This window comes from Neolamprologus multifasciatus, unplaced genomic scaffold, assembly GCF_963576455.1.
Source record: "Neolamprologus multifasciatus unplaced genomic scaffold, fNeoMul1.2 scaffold_16, whole genome shotgun sequence".
NCBI lineage: Eukaryota > Metazoa > Chordata > Actinopteri > Cichliformes > Cichlidae > Neolamprologus > Neolamprologus multifasciatus.
Genome location: NW_028181988.1, coordinates 57039 through 73933, shown reverse-complemented (window position 1 = coordinate 73933; position 16895 = coordinate 57039). Strand labels below are relative to the sequence as shown.

At 37.4% G+C, this 16895-nt stretch overlaps 2 long non-coding RNA genes across 3 annotated transcripts; one reads left to right on the top strand and one right to left on the bottom strand.

Annotated features, from left to right (window-relative positions):
• The first annotated feature begins 390 nt into the window (after positions 1–390).
• On the top strand, positions 391–13063 carry LOC146490321 (uncharacterized). 2 transcript variants are annotated; one of them, XR_014872826.1, is made up of 5 exons: positions 391–1711; positions 1851–4291; positions 4322–6482; positions 6671–7810; positions 8030–13063. It is a non-coding gene; the product is annotated as an uncharacterized LOC146490321 (long non-coding RNA). The 2 variants fall into 2 exon arrangements; XR_014872827.1 differs by lacking the exon at positions 6671–7810 and having other exon boundaries at positions 1851–5237; positions 8189–13063.
• Positions 1971–16332, bottom strand: LOC146490320 (uncharacterized). The gene is made up of 2 exons (XR_014872828.1): positions 13757–16332; positions 1971–7165 (listed from the first exon to the last, which is right to left on the bottom strand). It is a non-coding gene; the product is annotated as an uncharacterized LOC146490320 (long non-coding RNA).
• Between the last annotated feature and the right edge of the window lie 563 nt (positions 16333–16895).

The window sequence follows — 16895 nt, the reverse complement described above, 5'->3', positions numbered from 1 at the left end:
AAATACCAAAAGATATAGCACACATTAGCAGAAATAGCAGAATAGTTTAAAATTTGAATGGTGAAAATAGCACAAAAATTGTGGAAGTAGTTCAACGGCAAAAAACGTACGGAACGCAACTAGAATAATAATAATAAAGAATAAAGAGAAACAGGAAAACAATAGTGTGGATGCCTTAAAGCATCCACACAATAATAAAGTATAAAGAATAAAGAGAAACAGGAAAACAATAGTGTGGATGCCTTAAAGCATCCACACAATAAAGAGAAACAGGAAAACAATAGTGTGGATGCCTTAAAGCATCCACACAACTAGAAAAATTTGCATTTCCTGCGAAAATGCTGTGTGGATGCCTTAACGCTGAAGATGTCTGGTGAAAAAAGCTGAAAAGTTGCAAAAAGTATGGTGGTGAAGAAACTTAAAATTCTGCTGAAAAAAGGTGAAGAAGCAGAAAATTTTGTTGAAAAGTGGTGAAAAGCAAAAAATTCTACTGAAAGGGGTAAAGACGGAGAAATTTTTGCTTAAAAGTGATGGAAAAAAAAAAACTGCCCTGAACAGGATTAGAACCTGGCTCTCTCGGTCTCAAGGCGGCTATTCATCTCACTGAGCCAAAGTCATTCTCACAAAGAAAAGGTGGAGACACTGACAATTTTGCTGAAATGAGCAGAAGCGGCTAAGATTTGTGCTGAAAAGAGGTGAAAATTCTGAAAATTCTGCTGAAAAGAGTTCAATCAGCAGAATTTCTGATGAAAAGAGGTTTTTGCTGAAAACAGCTGAAAAAGCTGGGATTTGTGCAGAAAAGTGGTGAAAAAATTTAAAATTCTGCTGAAAAGAGATGAATCAGCAGAATTTGTGCTCAAAAGAGTTTTTTCTGAAAACAGCTGAGATTTGTGCTGATAAGAGGTGAAAAGGCTGAAAATTTTGCTGAAAAGAGTTGAATGAGCAGAATTTCTGCAGAAAGGATGGAAAGAAGCAGAACATTGCGCTGAAAAGAGGTGAATGAGCAGAATTTCTGCAGAAAAGATGGAACGAAGCAGAAAGTTGCACTGAAAAGAGAAGAATCAGCAGAATTCCTGCTCAAAAGAGTTTTTTCTGAAAACAGCTGAGATTTGTGCTGATAAGAGGTGAAAAGGCTGAAAATTTTGCTGAAAAGAGTTGAATGAGCAGAATTTCTGCAGAAAGGATGGAAAGAAGCAGAACATTGCGCTGAAAAGAGGTGAATGAGCAGAATTTCTGCAGAAAAGATGGAACGAAGCAGAAAGTTGCACTGAAAAGAGAAGAATCAGCAGAATTCCTGCTCAAAAGAGTTTTTTCTGAAAACAGCTGAGATTTGTGCTGATAAGAGGTGAAAAGGCTGAAAATTTTGCTGAAAAGAGTTGAATGAGCAGAATTTCTGCTGAAAAGAGTTCAATCAGCAGAATTCAGCTGAAAAGAGGTTTTTGCTGAAAACAGCTGAAAAAGCTGGGATTTGTGCTGAAAAGTGGTGAAAAAATTTAAAATTCTGCTGAAAAGAGTTCAATCAGCAGAATTTCTGCTGAAAAGAGTTCAAACAGCAGAATTCTGCTGAAAAGACGTTTTTGCTGAAAACAGCTGAAAAAGCTGGGATTTGTGCTGAAAAGTGGTGAAAAAATTTAAAATTCTGCTGAAAAGAGTTCAATCAGCAGAATTTCTGCTGAAAAGAGTTCAATCAGCAGAGTTCTGCTGAAAAGAGGTTTTTGCTTAAAACACCTGAAAAAGCTGGGATTTGTGCTGAGAAGTGGTGAAAAAATTTAAAATTCTGCTGAAAAGAGTTCAATCAGCAGAATTTCTGCTGAAAAGAGTTCAATCAGCAGAATTTCTGCTGAAAAGAGTTCAATCAGCAGAATTCTGCTGAAAAGAGGTTTTTGCTGAAAACAGCTGAAAAAGCTGGGATTTGTGCTGAAAAGTGGTGAAAAAATTCAAAATTCTGCTGAAAAGAGTTCAATCAGCAGAATTTCTGCTGAAAAGAGTTAAAAAAGTTTAACTGTTAACTGAAAGAAATTTTGCCATAAGCGGGATTTGAACCCGGGCCTCCCAGTCTGAGAACGGATGCTCATCTCACTGAGCTAAAACTCAGGTCAACCCGGCAAGGAAAATCAGTGAGGCCACTGATAATAAGGCAGAAAAGGGCAAAAAATATTGCAAAAAAAATTCAATATCTCAAAAAGTATAGAAGTTATGAGCACCAAAAGTCATAGCCGGAAAGAGCAGAAAGAGCAGAATTTTTTAAGATTTGAACGGTGCAAATAGCACAAAAACTGAGGGAGTAGTTAAGGTCCAAAAAGTGTACGGAAGCAACTAGAAGAATAATAAAGACTAGAAAAATTTGCATTTCCTGCGAAAATGCTGTGTGGATGCCTTAACGCTGAAGATGTCTGCTGAAAAAAGCTGAAAAAGTTGAAAAGTTGCAAAAAGTTGTATGGCGGTGAAGAAACTGAAAATCCTGCTAAAAAAGATGAATCAGCAGAATTTCTGCTGAAAAGAGATGAATCAGCAGAATTTGTGCTCAAAAGAGTTTTTGCTGAAAACAGCTGGGATTTGTGCTGATAAGAGGTGAAAAGTCTGAAAACTTAGCAGAAAAGAGGTGAATCAGAAGAATTTCTGCTCAAAAGAGTTTTTTCTGAAAACAGCTGAGATTTGTGCTGAAAAGAGGTGAAAATTCTGCTGAAAAGAGTTCAATCAGCAGAATTTCTGCTGAAAAAAGCTGAATGAGCAGAATTCTGCTAAAAAGAGGTTTTTGCTGAAAACAGCTGAAAAAGCTGGGATTTGTGCTGATAAGAGGTGAAAAGACTGAAATCTTTGCAGAAAAGAGGTGAATCAGAACAATTTCTGCTGAAAAGAGATGAATCAGCAGAATTTGTGCTCAAAAGAGTTTTTTCTGAAAACAGCTGAGATTTGTGCTGATAAGAGGTGAAAAGGCTGAAAATTTTGCTGAAAAGAGTTGAATCAGCAGAATTTCTGCTGAAAAGAGTTAGATCAGCAGAATTCTGCTGAAAAGAGGTTTTTGCTGAAAACAGCTGAAAAAGCTGGGATTTGTGCTGAAAAGTGGTGAAAAAATTTAAAATTCTGCTGAAAAGAGTTCAATCAGCAGAATTTCTGCTGAAAAGAGTTCAAACAGCAGAATTCTGCTGAAAAGACGTTTTTGCTGAAAACAGCTGAAAAAGCTGGGATTTGTGCTGAAAAGTGGTGAAAAAATTTAAAATTCTGCTGAAAAGAGTTCAATCAGCAGAATTTCTGCTGAAAAGAGTTCAATCAGCAGAGTTCTGCTGAAAAGAGGTTTTTGCTTAAAACACCTGAAAAAGCTGGGATTTGTGCTGAGAAGTGGTGAAAAAATTTAAAATTCTGCTGAAAAGAGTTCAATCAGCAGAATTTCTGCTGAAAAGAGTTCAATCAGCAGAATTTCTGCTGAAAAGAGTTCAATCAGCAGAATTCTGCTGAAAAGAGTTAAAAACGTTTAATTGTTAACTGAAAGAAATTTTGCCATAAGCGGGATTTGAACCCGGGCCTCTCAGTCTGAGAACGGATGCTCATCTCACTGAGCTAAAACACAGGTCAACCCGGCAAGGAAAATCAGTGAGGCCACTGATAATGTGGCAGAAAAGGGCAAAAAATATTGCAAAAAAAATTCAATATCTCAAAAAGTATAGAAGTTATGAGCACCAAAAGTCATAGCCGGCATTAGCAGAAAGAGCAGAATTTTTTAAGATTTGAACGGTACAAATAGCACAAAAACTGAGGGAGTAGTTAAGCGCCAAAAAGTGTACGGAAGCAACCAGAATAATAAAGGATAAAGAACTAGAAAAATTTGCATTTCCTGCGAAAATGCTGTGTGGATGCCTTAACGCTGAAGATGTCTGCTGAAAAAAGCTGAAAAAGTTGAAAAGTTGCAAAAAGTTGCATGGCGGTGAAGAAATGTAAAATTCTGCTGAAAATAGGTGAAGAAGCAGAAATTTTTGCTGAAAAGTGGTGAAAAAAAAAAAAGGTTGCCCTGAGCAGGATTTGAACCCGGCCCTCCTGGTCTCAAAGCAGCTATTTATCTCACTGAGCCAAAGTCATTCTCGCAAAGAGGAGGTGGAGAAACTGTCAATTTTGCTGAAATGAGCAGAATGGCTGAGAATTGTGCTGATAAGAGGTGAAAAGGATGATTTTTTTTTCAGAAAAGAGATGAATCAGCAGAATTTCTGCTGAAAAGAGGTTTTTGCTGAAGACAGCTTAAAAAGCTGGGATTTGTGCTGAAAAGTGGTGAAAAAATTAAAAATTCTGCTGAAAAGAGGTGAATCACCAGAATTTCTGCTGAAAAGAGGTAAAGAAGAAGAAAGTTGCGCTGAAAAGAGATGAATCAGCAGAATTTCTGCTCAAAAGAGTTTTTTGTGAAAACAGCTGAGATTTGTGCTGAAAAGAGGTGAAAAGGCTGAAAATTTTATAGAAGAGGTGAATAAGCAGAATTTCTGCTGAAAAGAGGTTTTTGCTGAAAACAGCTGAAAGACCTGGGATTTGTGCTGAAAAGTGGTGAAAAAATTTAAAATTCTGCTGAAAAGAGGTGAATCAGCAGAATTTCTGCTGAAAAGAAGTAAAGAAGCAGAAAGTTGCACTGAAAAGAGATGAATCAGCAGAATTTCTGCTCAAAAGAGTTTTTTTCTGAAAACAACTGAGATTTGTGCTGATAAGAGGTGAAAAGGCTGAATGATGGCAATGAGGTGAATGTGCAGAATTTCTGCTCAAAAGAAGAAGAAGAAGCAGAAAATTTTCTTGAAAAGTGGTGAAAAGAAAAAAATTCTACTGAAAGGGGTAAAGACGGAGAAATTTTCATCTCACTGAGCCAAAGTCATTCTCACAAAGAGGAGGTGGAGAGACTGACAATTCTGCTGAAATGAGCAGAAGCGGCTGAGAATTGTGCTGATAAGAGGTGAAAAGGCTGAAAACTTTGCAAAAAAGAGGTGAATCAGCAGAATTTCTGCTGAAAAGAGGTAAAGAAGCAGAAAGTTGCGCTGAAAAAAGGTGAATGAGCAGAATTTCTGAAGAAAAGATGGAAAGAAGCAGAAAGTTGCACTGAAAAGAGATGAATCAGCAGAATTTCTGCTCAAAAGAGATGAATCAGCAGAATTTCTGCTCAAAAGAGTTTTTTTCTGAAAACAGCTGAGATTTGTGCTGATAAGAGGTGAAAAGGCTGAAAACTTTGCAGAAAAGAGGTGAATCAGAAGAATTTCTGCTGAAAAGAGGTAAAGAAGCAGAAAGTTGCGCTGAAAAGAGATGAATCAGCAGACTTTCTGCTCAAAAGAGTTTTTTCTGAAAACAGCTGAGATTTGGGTTGAAAAGAGGTGAAAATTCTGAAAATTCTGCTGAAAAGAGTTCAATCTGCAGAATTTCTGCTGAAAAGAGTTCAATCAGCAGAATTCTGCTGAAAAGAGGTTTTTGCTGAAAAAAGCTGAAAAAGCTGGGATTTGTGCTGAAAAGTGGTGAAAAAATTTAAATTCTGCTGAAAAGAGTTAAATCAGCAGAATTTCTGCTGAAAAGAGTTCAATCAGCAGAATTCTGCTGAAAAGAGGTTTTTGCTGAAAACAGCTGAAAAAGCTGGGATTTGTGCTGAAAAGTGGTGAAAAATTTTTTAAATTCTGCTGAAAAGAGTTCAATCAGCAGAATTTCTGCTGAAAAGAGTAAAAAAAGTTTAACTGTTAACTGAAAGAAATTTTGCCATAAGCGGGATTTGAACCCGGGCCTCCCAGTCTGAGAACGGATGCTCATCTCACTGAGCTAAAACACATGTCGACCTGGCAAGGAAAATCAGTGAGGCCACTGATAATGTGGCAGAAAAGGGCAAAAAATATTGCAAAAAAAAATTCAATATCTCAAAAAGTATAGAAGTTATGAGCACCAAAAGTCATAGCCGGCATTAGCAGAAAGAGCAGAATTTTTAAAGATTTGAACGGTGCAAATAGCACAAAAACTGAGGGAGTAGTTAAGGTCCAAAAAGTGTACGGAAGCAACTAGAAGAATAATAAAGATTAAAGAGAAACAGGAACTCAATAGTGTGGATGCCCTATGAGGGCATCCACACAATAAAGAGAAACACGAACTCAATTGTGTGGATGCCCTTTGAGGGCATCCACACAATTAAAGAGAAACAGGAACTCAATAGTGTGGATGCCCTATGAGGGCATCCACACAACTAGAAAAATTTGCATTTCCTGCGAAAATGCGGTGTGGATGCCTTAACGCTGAAGATGTCTGCTGAAAAAAGCTGAAAAAGTTGAAATGTGGTGAGGAGGTGAAAAGCCTGAAAACTTTGCAGAAAAGAGGTGAATAAGCAGAATTTGTGATGAAAAGAGTTCAATCAGAAGAATTTCTGCTGAAAAGAGTTCAATCAGCAGAATTCTGCTGAAAAGAGGTTTTTGCTGAAAACAGCTGAAAAAGCTGGGATTTGTGCTGAAAAGTGGTGAAAAAATTTAAAATTCTGCTGAAAAGAGGTGAATGAGCAGTATTTCTGCTGAAAAGAGGTAAAGGGGCAGAAAGTTGCGCTGAAAAGAGATGAATCAGCAGAATTTCTGGTCAAAAGAGTTTTTTCTGAAAACAACTGAGATTTGTGCTGAAAACTGGTGAAACAATTTAAAATTCTGCTGAAAAGAGTTCAATCAGCAGAATTTCTGCTGAAGAGTTCAATCAGCAGAATTCTGCTGAAAAGAGGTTTTTGCTGGAAACAGCTGAAAAAGCTGTGATTTGTGCTGAAAAGTAGTGAAAAAATTCATAATTCTGCTGAAAAGACTTCAATCAGCAGAATTTCTGCTGAAAAGAGTTTCAAAAGTTTAATTGTTAACTGAAAGAAATTTTGCCATAAGCGGGATTTGAACCCCGGCCTCCCAGTCTGAGAACGGATGCTCATCTCACTGAGCTAAAACACAGGTCAACCCGGTGAGGAAAATCAGTGACACCACTGATGAGATGGCAGAAAAGGGCAAAAAATATTGCAAAAAAAATTCAATATCTCAAAAAGTATAGAAGTTATGAGCACCAAAAGTCATAGCCGGCATTAGGAGAAAGAGCAGAATTTTTTAAGATTTGAACGGTGCAAATAGCACAAAAACTGAGGGAGTAGTTAGGCGCCAAAAAGTGTACGGAAGCAACCAGAATAATAAAGTAGGATAATAAAGAACTAGAAAAATTTGCATTTCCTGCGAAAATGCTGTGTGGATGCCTTAACGCTGAAGATGTCTGGTGAAAAAAGCTGAAAAAGTTGAAAAGTTGCAAAAAGTTGCATGGCGGTGAAGAAACTTAAAATTCTGCTGAAAATAGGTAAAGAAGCAGAAAATTTTGTTGAAAAGTGGTGAAAAGCAAAAAATTCTACTGAAAGGGGCAAAGACGGAGAAATTTTTGCTGAAAAGTGGTGAAAAAAAAAAAAGTTGACCTGAGCAGGATTTGAACCTGGCCCTCCTGGTCTCAAGGCGGTTATTCATCTCACTGAGCCAAAGTCAACCTCACAAAGAAGAGGTGGAGAAATTGACAATTTTGCTGAAATGAGCAGAATGGCTGAGAATTGTGCTGATAAGAGGTGAAAAGGCTGAAATTTTTCCAGAAAAGAGATGAATCAGCAGAATTTCTGCTCAAAAGAGTTTTTTTTAAAACAGCTGAGATTTGTGCTGATAAGAGGTGAAAAGGCTGAAAATTTTGCTGAAAAGAGTTGAATGAGCAGAATTTCTGCAGAAAAGATGGAAAGAAGCAGAACATTGCGCTGAAAAGAGTTCAATCAGCAGAATTTCTGCTGAAAAGAGGTGAATGAGCAGAATTCTGCTGAAAAGAGGTTTTTTGCTGAAAACAGCTGAAAAAGCTGGAATTTGTGCTGAAAAGTGGTGAAAAAATTTAAAATTCTGCTGAAAAGAGTTCAATCAGCAGAATTTCTGCTGAAAAGAGTTCAATCAGCAGAATTTTTGCTGAAAAGAGGTTTTTGCTGAAAACAGCTGAAAAAGCTGGGATTTGTGCTGAAAAGTGGTAAAAAAATTTAAGATTCTGCTGAAAAGAGTTCAATCAGCAGAATTCTGCTGAAAAGAGGTTTTTGCTGAAAACAGCTGAGATTTGTGCTGAACAGAGTTCAATCAGCAGAATTTCTGCTGAAAAAAGCTGAATGAGCAGAATTTGTGCAGAAAAGATGGAAAGAAGCAGAAAGTTGCAATGAAAAGAGATGAATCAGCAGAATTTCTGCTCAAAAGAGTTTTTTCTGAAAACAGCTGAGATTTGTGCTGATAAGAGGTGAAAAGGCTGAAAATTTTGCTGAAAAGAGTTGAACGAGCAGAATTTCTGCAGAAAGGACGGAAAGAAGCAGAAAGTTGCGCTAAAAAGAGATGAATCAGAAGAATTTCTCCTCAAAAGAGTTTTTTCTGAAAACAGCTGAGATTTGTGCTGATAGGAGGTGAAAATGCTGAACCAATCAGAGGTACTTCTTCTGTCTGCTTTATCAGGCTGTGTACTTGTATGTATTTCTGCCATGGAGTGTTAACAAGAATCTGAGGTTCATATTAGAAAAGCTGCCAAAATCATAAAACTTTGCAGAATTGTAATAAATGATCAATATGAATTACTGGTCTGTGATAGTGTATTAATTTGTAGTGAAAAAAACATGTGGATAAGGTGGAATTGAACACACGACCTTTGGGCTTCAAACCCGTGTCATTACCAACTGCGCCACTGGCAAAGAGAGCGGGCAATTGGAAAACAGGCTGATGAGCAGTCAGAATTAGATCGCGGTGAGAGGCGAAAAACGCCGTTTTTTGGAGTTACAAAACGTCGTGTAACTCAAAAACTAGGTGGACTAGAAACATAATTCTTACACTGGGTGAATCAGCGGACTTTGGTGAACTTTGACTGCGATTTACATAGCTCTTTGTACTTCCGTCGCGGAGATATGACGAGAGAAGAAACGGCTTCATTTTCGGAGTTTGAAAACTGAGAGGAGGACAGATTTCCACTCCTCAAACAAACGTAATTCATGGCTCAACGGTAAGATGACTGTAAAAACTGCTTCGACCGTGAGTGTCAGCAGTGTCTGAAGATGAATTGGCACAAGCCTCATGTTTTAACTTTGCTTCGTTAAGGAGATATGACGATTTGAAAATGCCTTCAGTTTCCGTATTTCAGCTCTGAGTTTCACAACCTCCCCACAGACTTTGAATGGGGAGTTTTTAGACTTCGTGTCACTTCCAGGCAAATTGTGAAAAAAACGTAACTCGCACGATAATTATAGTAACACTGTCTTAAAGCCAGCAAAAATACCTACGTTTTGATGTATAATTTGTGGGGGATGAGTGGAAATTGAGCGAGTAGCAAGAAGTTGTTCAGACATGAAGAGAAAATTCAGAACGCACCAGTGCTCATTCTGAGTTAATTGCATAGCAACCATAACAACGCATGTATTTTCTGAAAAATCACAAATCTGCAACTGAAAACTTAAAGAGGCATTAAATGAAAACGGTAACAGATATGAAAAAGCTGAATCACACAGGAAAAGCCCAGTCATTTGAGAACATTTTAAAGTTTGAATGGAGTTTCTAGGTGAAAGTATGAGGAAGTAGTTAAGTTTGAAAAACAAGCAAGTTTTAGCAGAATTGTGGAAGTTTTCCATTCATTACAATGGGACAAATTAAAGGAAAAAAGTGTAATATTTTAAAAAGTATAATAGTAATAAACACCAAAAGATATAGCCGGAAAGAGCAGAAAGAGCAGAACAGTTTAGAGTTTGAACTGAGAAAATCGGCTGAAAACTGAGGAAGTAGTTAAGGTGCAAAAAATGTACGGAAGCAACAGGAATAAAGAAAGGATAAAGACTAGAAAAATTTGCATTTCCTGCGAAAATGCAGTGTGGATGCTTTAAAGCTGAAGCTGTCTGCAAAAACTAGCTGAAAAAGCTGAAAAGTTGAAGAAATTATAAAAACTTTGCAGAAGCAAAGGAACTTTACTAAAAAGTAATAACTTAGCAGAACTGCAATATCTTAGAGGAAACATAATACTTGGCAGAAATACAATAGCATAGCAGAACTTGGCAGAAATATTGTAACTTACCAGAAACATGATAACTTCTCAAATATACAAGAATTTAGGAGAAATAGTATAAGATAACAGAAAGAATATATTTAGCCAAAAATACTTAAACATTACAGAAACACTATGATTTAGAAAAATAGTACAACATAGCAGAAATACTGTGATTTACCAGAGACACTGTGATGAACTATGAATATTGTAATTTTAAATTAATACTATGTTTTAGCACAAATACTATAAAAAGCAGAAATACTATAAAAAGTAGAAATACTATAAAAAGTAGAAATACTATAATTTAGCACAAATACTATATTAAGCAGAAATACTATAATTTAGCAGAAATACTACAAAAAGCAGAAATACTGTAATTTAGCAGAAATAGTATATTAAGCACAAATACTATATTAAGCACAAATCCTATAAAAAGCACAATTACTATAATTTAGCACAAATCCTATAAAAAGTGGAAATACTATAAAAAGCACAAATACTATAATTTGACAGAAATACTATCATTTGGCAGAAATACTATGTTTCAGCAGAAATACTCTGGTTTAGCACAAATATTATAACATAGCAGAAATACAATTATATAGCAGAAATGCTATATTTAGAAAGAAAAATATGATATAGTAGAAATAATATGATTTAGCAGAAATACTGTAATCAGCACATATACTGTAACATGACAGAAATTCCTCCACTTAGTAGTAATACTATAACATAACACAAATTTTATGATTTGGCACAAAAACCATGATTTGGCAAAAATACTATGATTGAGCAGAAGTACTATGATTGAGCAGAAGTACTAAGATGTAGTAAAAGTACTTTGATTTAACAGAAATACAATTATGGAGGACTAGTACTTTAAAATGGGAGAAATATTGATACACACACACATACACAGAGCCTACAGGGAACAGTATTTGTGTCATGGAGTGTTAACAAGAATGTGAGGTCCATATTAGAAAAGCTGGTAAAATGATAAAAGTTTGCAGAATTGTAATAAATGATGAATATAAATTACTGGTCTGTGATAGTGTATTAATTTGTAGGGAGAAAAACATGTTGATCAAGGTGGAATCGAACCCACGACCTTTTGGATGAAGACCCGTGTCATTACCAACTGCGCCACTGGGAAAGAGAGTAGGCGCCTGGAAAACAGGGTGATGAGCAGTCAGAATTAGATCGCGGTGCAAGGCGAAAAACGCCGTTTTTTGGAGTTACAAAACGTCGCGTAACTCAAAAACTAGGTGGATTAGAAGCATAATTCTTGTGCTGGGTGAATCAGCGGACTTTGGTGTACTTTGACTGCGATTTTCATTGCTCTTTGTACAACCGTCGCGGAGATATGATGAGAGAAGAAACAGCAGACCTCAGATATGATTGGCTGGCTGGGAAGCCGTGCAGGCCCTGATTTGTAAATTTGAATGTCTCAGTTCTCACAGAGGATTGGCTGCCTGGGGACCTGGCAGTAATATATAGAAATAGTATGATAAAGCATAAATACTACATTTAGTAGAAATACTATGTTTTATCACAAATACTATAAAAAGCAGAAATACTTTAATTTAGCAGAAATACTATATTAAGCACAAGTACTATAAAAAGCAGAAATACTATGAAAAGCAGAAATACTATAATTTAGCAGAAATACTATGATTGAGCAGAAGTACTAAGATGTAGTAAAAGTACTTTGATTTAACCGAAATACAATTATGGAGGAGTAATACTTTAAAATGGGAGAAATATTGATACACACACACATACACAGAGCCTAAAGGGAACAGTATTTGTCACAAATATTATATTAAGCACAAATCCTATAAAAACCAGTAATACTATATTAAGCTCAAATACTATAGAAAGCAGAAATACTATATTAAGCACAAATCCTATTACAACCAGAAATACTATACTGAGCTCAAATACTATAAAAAGCAGAAATACTACAATTTAGCAGAAATACTATATTAAGCAGAAATACTATAAAAAGCAGAAATACTATAATTTAGCAGAAATACTATATTAAGCAGAAATACTATAAAAAGAAGAAATACTATAATTTAGCAGAAATACTATATCAAGCACAAATACTATATTAAGCACAAATCCTATAAAAAGCAGAAATACTATAAAAAGCAGAAATACTATAATATATGCTGCCAAATAAGGGTAAAGTTCTCTATTTCTCACTAAACACACACACACACACACACACACACACACACACACACACACAGAAAGAGAAAGAAGCAAGCTTGTATGTCAGTCAAGTAGCCTGGGAGCTGCTGAATTTGAATCCACCAATCAGAGAGGCTGTGTACTTTTTCCCGCCAAAACAGGTGCAGCCGTTTTTACACAGGCAGCAGAGAGAGGATTTTTGCAGTCTATTTCTCATAGTGAGGACTACCCTCCAAACAAATGGCCATAATTTCCTAACCGTAGGGGCTAGAAGGGTCATTCTTACACCGTTTTGTTCAGAAGAGATGGGGGAATGTTCAAGTGTTGACAATTTATCATTAAAATATGAATTATTAAAGATATTTGACTTCTAATGCACCATAACTGAGTAGAGGCGAAGCAAAAACTGCCTTGACTTGCCCTCAAACAACGCTTTCTAACTCTAAATATATTTGGAGTATCGATATCATTCTTTCACCGTAAGAGACAGCAGGCTTTGGTTAACAACCATGGAAATTTTCAGGTCTTTGTGGAAATCTATCAAAAAGATATGACGAGAGAAAAAAGTGGCTCATTTCCAGAGTTTGAAAGCTGAAGAAATCTGAGCGAAGGACGAATTTCCTACCCTCAAACAAGTCTAACTCATCTCAGAACGGTAATAGGTGAGAAAATAATTCTTGAATTGTGAGCGTCAGGAGTGTCTGAAGATATACTGGGACAAGCCTTATGTCTTAACGTCGCTTCGTTAGGGAGATATGACGATTCGAATATGCCTCTCATTACAGAAATCAAGCGGTGATTTTGAACAAACTCTCCATTGACTTTCTATGGAGAGTTTTGAGACTTTGTGTTGGTCTGAGGAGATTTGCCAAAATTCTATAAATCCCACAACAATGATAATGACATTTTCTGAAAGCCAGCAAAAATACCTACGTTTTGATGTATAATTTGTGGAAGTTGAGTGAAAATTGAGCAAGTAGCAAGAAGTTGTTCGGACATGAAGAGAAGACTGCGAAACCTTCAGTGCCTCACTTAGAACCAACTGCATAGCAACCATAACAACCCATGTATTTTGTGAAAAATCACAATTTTGCAACTCAACACTTTAAGGGGTATAAAAATAAAACGGTAAAAGATTTGAAAAAGCTGATTTATACCTGAATAGCCCAATAATTTGAGAACATTTTAAAGTTTGAATGGTTGGTCTAAGTGAAAATATGAGGAAGTAGTTAAGTTTCAAAAACAAGCAAATTTTAGCAGAATTGCGGAAGTTTCCCATTCATTTCAATGGGACAAATTAAAGGAAAAAAGCTTAATATTTTAAAAAGTATAATAGTGAAAAATACCAAAAGATATAGCCATCATTAGCAGAAATAGCAGAATAGTTTAAAATTTGAATGGTGAAAATAGCACAAAAATTGTGGAAGTAGTTCAACGGCGAAAAACGTACGGAAACGGAAGAATAATAATAAAGATTAAAGAGAAACAGGAAAACAATAGTGTGGATGCCTTAAAGCATCCACACAATTAAAGAGAAACAGGAACTCAATAGTGTGGATGCCTTTGAGGGCATCCACACAATAAAGATTAAAGAGAAACAGGAACTCAATAGTGTGGATGCCCTCATAGGGCATCCACACAATTATTGTCTGACAGCCAAGAACAATGCCCACCACATTTATTTTCCATGCCATGGTGTAGAAGCTGATACCCTCCACGCCTGGAAAGGGGCCTGACACAGCCAGGGGGGCCAGACCTGCCAAACATTGAGACCAACACCAATCCACCAGCGGGTGGGGGAACCAGCCACTGGCAGTGAGTGTGGTGGGGGGAAAATAGGCCCCCACAGGTGCAGGGGCCTGACACCTGACTAGGGATGGGTATCGTTTAGGTTTTATCCGATACCGGTGCCAAACCGGTACTTTTGAAACGGTGCCGGTGCTTAAACGGTGCTCAAACTGGTGCTTAAAGAATGGAAAACACAAAATTGGTCCAAAAACCTCTCATGTTCAGCTGTTTTTTTTTTTTTTGTAAAAAGATAACAATGTTAGCCTTTTCTGCAGCTATAGGGCATATATGGTATCACTCTTGGCTGGAAGCAGTGCTTAAACAATGGAAAAAACACAAACTTTGTCCAAAAACCTCTCATGTTTAACTGTTTTCCACTCTTTCTTTGGTCATTTTAGCCTTTTTGGCCAGGGTGAAGGGAGTATCTGCCATCAAACAAGAAGACAGCCATGTAACTACAATGGTGTTTGCTAGTTCACCTTACTTGCATTAATGTAATAACGTGGTTAAACTACTCAATGTAAATTACACACGAACAACATTAAGCTACTCACGCAGAGAAGAACGGCTGCTGCTGCATCATCATCCGTCATCATTTCTGCTACACTGGCAGGGCTAGGGGCCAGGACTCTCCTCTTCAGGTTTTTGGGGGATGTTGCTAACTCCGATAACAGGCACCACACCCGCAGTAGATGTGCTCGATGTGAGGTCTCGCAGCAAGCTATCAAATACGGCGCATTTCTCGGCTTTAAAAAAAAAAAAACGCTATGCATCGCCAGGTGTTTCATCAGATTGTAGGTGTTACCTCCTTTGACAGTATCACAGTATCACCTTAAAGCACTTGTTGCAGGCTGCTGAGTTTGCATCTTTTGCTGTGAAGTACAGCCAGACTTTTGACCGCTTCGCCTTGGGCATTTTTAATCTGTAGCTCTGCTCTAAAGAACATACGTACCTGGACCCGCCTACTATCCTAGGAAACTAAAATGATTGGCTAGAATCTAAAGTGTATCATTCCATACCAGTTGGTGGCGGTGATGCACCTTTCAGTTGTTTGCCAACCGCCAATACAAATGTAAGGAAGAAGAAAGTGTACCACAGTAGTGATGGGATTTCCGGCTCTTTTTAGAGTTCCGGCTCTTTCGGTTCGGCTCACTAAAAAGAGTCGGCTCTTTCGGCTCCGAACCGGCTATCCAGGTTGTTTTGTTGCTTTAATTAATTTATTATTAACAATAATATAAAATTATGCACAAAAGGAATTACTAACGTAAAAAAAGTGGTTTTATTTATATATGTTTATATATATATAAATATATGCGGTGGCCCCTAGAGACAAAACACGTACAAACTCCAAAACACATTTCTAGCATGAACTAAACTTCCAAAGCAGAGCTACTAGATCACTTAAATTACACAATTGAAAGCATGTGTGTATTGTTTGTGTATTTATACACAGGCACTCATATATATTCAAATAATTGAAAAAAAAAAGTTCATTTACCTGTTACTACCACACACCAAATCCGGTCGTTGGTACTTGCTGGCTTGTGTAGCCACTAGGTAACAAAAGTTCAACACTGCACCCAGCATCCTGGAGCACTTCTGTTGTCTTTTGTACATGTTTTGAGTTTTTACGTGCTTTGGAGTTTGTACGTGCTTTGGAGTTTTTACATGTTTTGGAGTTTATACGTGATTTGAAGTTTGTCTGTGCTTTGTCTCTAGGGGCCACCTTAAATATACTTTTATTCGTTCACTCCACATAAAATGTAATAAATACATCATATAATACAAAAACCAACTATTTACATTTCAACTTTTAACTATTTAAATTTTCAGCTTTTTCCTTTTAAACAAATTTAAAGTGAAACAACACAAAACACTGCAAACCACAACACAATTAAATATAAATTAAAATATGAAAACAAAAATAACATGCATATTCTCTGTCATATGGGCCTGTATGAATAAACTTTCTGAATCCTTTATCATCTGCAACCGAAAATAGTTGTGGATGATTACTATACCTTTCTAATGTGACGTTGTTGTCCCTGGCTCTCTTTCTGTCTCTCCCTCCGGCTCTGTTCCTGTGCTACTGAGTGTAACTACCGCCCCTCCCCCCTCTGCCCAGCGTAAAGCACAAGGCTCACGTGCAGAGTGAAGCAGAAAAAAGTGAGAGAGAAGCTGAAAGAAAGAGGAAAAAAAAAAAAAAAAAAAAACATGTGACGGCTCGCGATAAGGAGCCGGCTCGCGTCGTTCACGTCAAAGAGCCGGCTCTAAGAGCCATTTCGTTCGCGAACGACCCATCACTATACCACAGCTCAGGGGAAAAAAGCACCGAAATGTGCGCTGCTTTTCGGTCTGGTTACTATTCAATTCAATTCAATTCAATTTTATTTATATAGCGCCAAATCACAACAAAAGTCGCCTCAAGGCGCTTCACATACTACCGCTTATGTCAGTGCCATCATGGCACCGGATACCGGTACCCATCCCTACACCTGACACACTGCAGCAGCAGAGAAGCCCACCAGCTCAGACCCCAGCAAGATTCTCCTCCCGGCCACCACCGGGGGGTACCCTCTCCCTGGAGCTAGCTCCCCCACTGACCCCATTGATGAATTCTGTTCTCCAGAATCCATCAAGGGCAGGGGACCCAGGCCCATCCAGACAGGGGTCATAAAACAATAGGCGTCAAGGTTGAGTTCATCCTCCACCTCTACTGGACACCCCCCACCTACAAAGTGGACTCCTCAAGAGCTGAGACCACGTCTCACACACTCACATGTCCTGTTTATCACTGAGTACTTAGCTTCAGCATTCTGGTTCCACCTGCTCCATTACATTCAAATAAGATTCAATTATATCAGTTTTAAGAAAGC